This window comes from Cajanus cajan, chromosome 10, assembly GCF_000230855.2.
Source record: "Cajanus cajan strain Asha chromosome 10, NIPB_CcT2T_4, whole genome shotgun sequence".
Classification (NCBI taxonomy): domain Eukaryota; kingdom Viridiplantae; phylum Streptophyta; class Magnoliopsida; order Fabales; family Fabaceae; genus Cajanus; species Cajanus cajan.
The window spans coordinates 16,238,616-16,244,492 of record NC_138526.1 but is presented as its reverse complement, the minus strand read 5'-3'; positions in this window follow the sequence as shown (position 1 = coordinate 16,244,492).

Here is a 5,877-nt window from a genome sequence, read left to right as displayed (position 1 = left end):
ACTTCAGTTAAATTTGAATCAAAACATACATAAGCATTAAGCTTACCTTCCTTTTCGAACCAAGCCTTACGTTTTGGGAAATCCTTCTGGAAGTGTCCAAATTTCCCTCGGAAATGGGGATTATTACCCTTTGATACTTTCTTCTGGATTGGCACAGATGCCTTATTAATCTTTAATGGATTTTTGCCCTTATCATGTTTCTTAACAAACTTCTTTCCAGCTCCTTGATTTCCTTGGTGGCTTACATAATGAATTGAATAACTTCCTTGATTCTTAAGTCTTGTTTCCTCCTGAATCAACATACTATACAATTCATGCACATTCAATTTGTCTTTCATGGTATTATAACTCATTTGAAACGGGCCATACTCAGTCGGTAATGAGTTAAGAATAAATTGTACAAGAAAATTCTCATTCATAGCCATTCCCAAGGACTTAAGTCTTGCTGCAATATTTGTCATCTCAATGACATGCTCATGCATAGTATGTGAACCATCAAACTTTATGGTGGTCAGTGTACTCATTAGTGTCCCAGCAAGAGACTTATCAGCTGTTTGAGAGCGCTCTCCCACAAAACCCATAAATTCTTTAGCACTTTCAGTTTTGGGTAGAGCTGTCTTAATACTGTCAGCAACAGTCATTCTCATGAATATTAGGCAGAGTCTGTTAGACTTTTCCCAAGCTTTATAATAGGCTTTCTCTTCATTACTACTAGAGTAAGTAATAGTAGCAGGCTTCTCTTCCAATATAGCAAGGTCTAGATCCAATACACCAAGGTGAAATTTGACTTTCTCATTCCAGTCAGAGAAATTAAGCCCATTAAAAATTGGAATAGACACTACAAGAGAATTTAGTGAATTGGGAACAGATACTGCATAATAAAAAATTTTACATGAGTGTTTTGAGACATAAAATACATGCTACACATATAATATATTCAAATATATCAATTAATAGTATATTGATGCTCTCGTTTGGGAGATACATCAATATACAACGTACAAACATAATGATAAAATAATAAATTTAATCATTATTTTGCAACTAAACATACACCAATTAGAATTATCTAATACATTTGGATATATAAATAATCTAATAGCACACATAAGTCACACACAATTATATTCATTAATTATGAGAACAACTAATCAACCTTTGGGTGATACATAAATGTCTTATAATAATGAATTTTAATATACCCATAAACAAACAAATTATTTTATTTAGCATCCGTTATTCTATGGGTAATTGAATTAAATCATCATTAATGTGGAATTAAATACATATAAAATTTGGTCACTTTGGTGACTAACAAATTCATCGTACACTTAATTCCAAAATTTGATTTTTTAAAAAAAAAATCAATTCTTTCCATTAATGTGGAATTAAATAAATATAAAATTTGGTCACTTTGGTGACTAACAAATTCATCGTACACTTGATTCCAAAATTTATTTTAAAAAAAGTCAATTCTTTCCAATTAGAAATACAAATTTAGGTATTTAAAAAAAACTTTCAAGAAAATAATTCTTATGCGATTACCACTAGGATTTTGATAATGTAGAATTTAATATATTGATCATAATTTAAAATTAAGAATTACATTCATGATCCAAACAAATAACATGCAGCGGAAAATTAAACATAATATTGCAACAATGACCTTAATAGAATTATTTCACTCCCGGTGGTACAATGACCTTAAAGGATCAAACATAATATTTATATCGTATTCTTTTATTTATCTATCCTTTTTCTTTTCACTTTTCATAATATTTTTCCACTTCAAGTGAAGAAAATATTCTTTTATTTTCATTGTTGCACAATTATCTCACTTCCGATGAGAAAATATTCTTTTATTTTTTCATTGTTGCACAATTATTTCACTTCCGGTGAGAAAAAAAATTGCTTTAAATTTCTTAATTAATTTGACAATGTCTTCTGGATCATTGCAAAATTGTTATATATGTATATATATAACATTCATGGAGAATTATACAATTTTACAACACATATCATTCACGGAGAATCATTTAATTTCAAAACCTTGCTATGATATCACATGTAAGTTCTATTATTTTCTAATACATCAATTATAGAAAATTAAAGGATCTTTGAAATTCATGATACTTACATAATAATAAGAAAGTGTGTAACTTTCTCCATAATGGAAATCTCCTTTGATCCTTAGAGTGCTTTGATCTTCTTGAAAAGAGAACCAAGATTTCACTCCCTTTGACTTTTCTTTCTACTCTCTCTATCTTTCGTGATGGCTAAGGTTTGAGAGAATACTTTCTGTCAAGGGTGTGGACCTTGTCTCACATTAGTGGATATTTATAACCCCTAAAGATTGTTATTTCCATCAAATAACAATTATTCTCATAACTACTCCATTAAACTCATTTATGATTTAGTCTTTAATTATTTAATTATTTATTTATTAGTCCATTTATATATTACATATTTCTCACATGAGACATAATTATCTTACACATGACACTAATTTTTCATTGTACATAGAGATATGTAGGAGCAAGAAATCATTTCTATTGAGCCAAAAAAATAAAAATATTAATATTGACACATTTTTATCATAACGATTATTATAATAATAATTTTAGTACTCATTAAAATAAAATCTACATGTTTGTTAAATAAAATATATTTAATTATCATAGTTTTATATTAATTTAGGGGAAGATAAATATTGTAAAAGTTATAAATAGTTTGATTTATTAATTAGAGGTAATCATTTTTACGACGGACATTGTACGATGTTAATACCTTTCCTACACATAACCAACCCTGAACTCAAAAATCTATTTTCGTAGACCATTTTTATTTTATTATTTTTCTAAATTTTTTTCTCAAAATAAATATTGGTGGTGACTCTCTTTTTAAATCTATTTTTGTCGTATTGTGACGACCTAGATTGCTACATTCTCTTTGGCACAAAGACAAGTAAAATTTGCCTTAGTTCCTCTCCTCACAATGGAATGTGCATGTAGGTATAGGAACAACGTGAACATGGCAGCGCTGAGCGCGACGTTGATCAACAACGGATTGAGTTGCAGAGTTTTTATTTAACAATAAGAGGAGCCTATGCATTACCACTGTGACGACTGGAAAACCACATAAATGCCAACAACAATAGTTGTGTCACTTCCTTTAACGATGGTGTTGCCTTCATCTTGTTGAACCAAAGACAATTACATGTGTTTAATACTTCAGTTCTGATGATAACAAATTAATGACCTTGAAGAGATTAATAATTGTCTAAGTTATTACAGGATGCATGTGTCCAAGGATACAAAAGGAATGAAGAGCGAAAATGTTTTATAATGAGTGTCTTCTACAATCATGTAAAAATGAACAAGTATAAACTCTAGTAACTTAGGATAGTCACTATCTAAGTCCAAAGACCAACACATTGTAATGAGCGTTTGTGTCTTCTAAATATTCACAAGTCCAATGCTTATTGAACTTCTTCATGCCTTAATACATATTTTCAAATGTTTGAAAAATATGTGATAAGTGTTTTGATATTTTGTATGCATTATAAATGGTATTATATCTTATTTTCTTATTTGAGTATGTGGTCAGAATGATACAGTGAGCTAGACCAACACAACGTCTAGCAAAGAAAAGTCTAGTTACAAATAGAATTAGCATCTAAAGCAATGAGTTTAGACCTTATCTTCTCTACACCTTTTCTTTCATGCCTATATATGCATTTATGAAGACTTGAAGCTCTAAACAAGTATGAAGAACAACCATATTTGTAAAGATCATAGATCATTCCTTAAACAATCAAGTTTCAAAAACTCTCACCAAAAAATACACATCTAAAGCCTATAAATACAAGAAAACTTGAAGGGATGAATAACTTTTATGAATATTATATAGATGCTTACTTTTAATTTTTTAGTTGTGTCAAAATTTTGATAAAATTTTTCTAAATAAGGGTGTTCATTGGATTAGATCAATCTGACAAACTTAACAATTCGAACCGAACAAATTAAATTGGTTCATTTTTTTTTTTTTGCTTGGCTCTAACCCTAACCAAACCAATTAAACCCATTGTTTATTGGTTTGGATATCAAATTTACACATTTAAAATATGAACCAAACTAATTAATTTATATATTATTATTTTTATTTGATTAACAATTGATATATATATATATATATACATATATTTATCGTTTTGATTGTTCTGAAGACATTTTTGTGTTACAAATGTAGATTTTTTCATTCATTTTTTCAAATATTTAAAGAAACCAAGAGGAAGTATATTGTAATATATTGAGTGTCATCTTCACATACTATAGTGCATTTAAAATCTTTAAGTAGATTAAGAAAAGAAATCAAGAGGAACTATATTGCAAATCTATTAAATTTTTTTACAATATGTCAATTTAGTTAATCTTGAAAATTCTATTTACTTTAAATTTTCTGTAATATTTTCTTAAAAAATTCATTGAATATCTATGACTCGAACTAAACCAACCTAATCAACATTGGATTGCTTCAATTTGCGCTAAGCAAAAAACAAAAAAAAAAATTATGAAATGAAAACCAATTAAACTGAATTAGTTTGGATTAAATTTTCACTCAAACCATAACCAATGTGACCCATGAACATTTCTATCTCTAAGTTTAAGTCTTATAATAATTGAAAAGTGTTTAAGTTAAAAAAGCTCACCTTAGCATGCTACATCCTCTAAGTATATCAAACATATACATCATTTATGTGAGAGTTATCTAATAAACACTCAAACCATTTTACCTCTGTAAGCTTGAAGAAGTTGGTTAAAGAATACTACAATAGTTAGTTTCATCTATAGCTAGGAGCAATATAAAAAAAATACTTGTAAAAAGTTTTCAAGTTAGCAAAACTTTTCAAATTCAAAGGTTATTAAGTGTTTTTAATGTATCCATTATCCTTACCTTCCGGGTGAAAGGTTTTCAATAACTAATATTTGCTGAATTGTGAAAAGTTTTAAAAGCTTACACACATTCAACCTCCCTTTTTGGTGTTTATTTCAACTTCACACCTCGCACCACCCTCCGCAACCTCTCGGCACCACTGTTGGAGTTCTGGCCACTGGTGGCTTTCTACGTTGGGAAGAAACACTAGAAAAGAGGTGCAAAAGTGTAATAAAATAAAGTCCACTGCTAAATAATTGCCAAGAGGTTGCGTTTGTTTCCATGACACTACTAGAATTTTTTTTATTACATGCAATTTTTCTTGTAAATTTTTCATAAAAATTTGCAGGAAACGTTGTTCCTGCAAAATTTTATCTGCAATGTGGATAATATTTTTTTGCGAATTTTAAAATTCGCAGGAAATTTTCCTACGAAATTTAGGAAAGTTTCCTTGAAAAAAAACATTTGCAGGAAAGTTTCCTGTAAAAAAAATTTGCAGGAAAGTTTCCTACAAATTTTTTCGCAAGAAATTTTGCAGGAATATTTTTTACGAAAAAAAATTAAAGAAATTATTACAAATTCTATCAATAATTTTTCAATTTTCAAATGCTCACAATGAATTTATCCGAAGCATTTGTTTCCATGCCTCCAACATGTGATACATAATCTTTTAAATTCTAAGATTGTAGATTATAAGCTTAACACTCAACCATATAAATCAACTTGTAAGGTAAGTGTTGCCCCAACTTATATACTCTTTAATTGCTTTATTTTCAATTTATGTGGGACTTGAAGTTTTTTTAAAATATTAAACTTATAAATTTAAATATTTTTTTTTTATTTTTCTTGCGGATTAAAATTTGTAGGAAGATTCACAGGAAAAGTTACCTGCAAATTTTTTTTACTATTTAGTAAACATTACTTGCGAATTTATTTTTGCAAAAA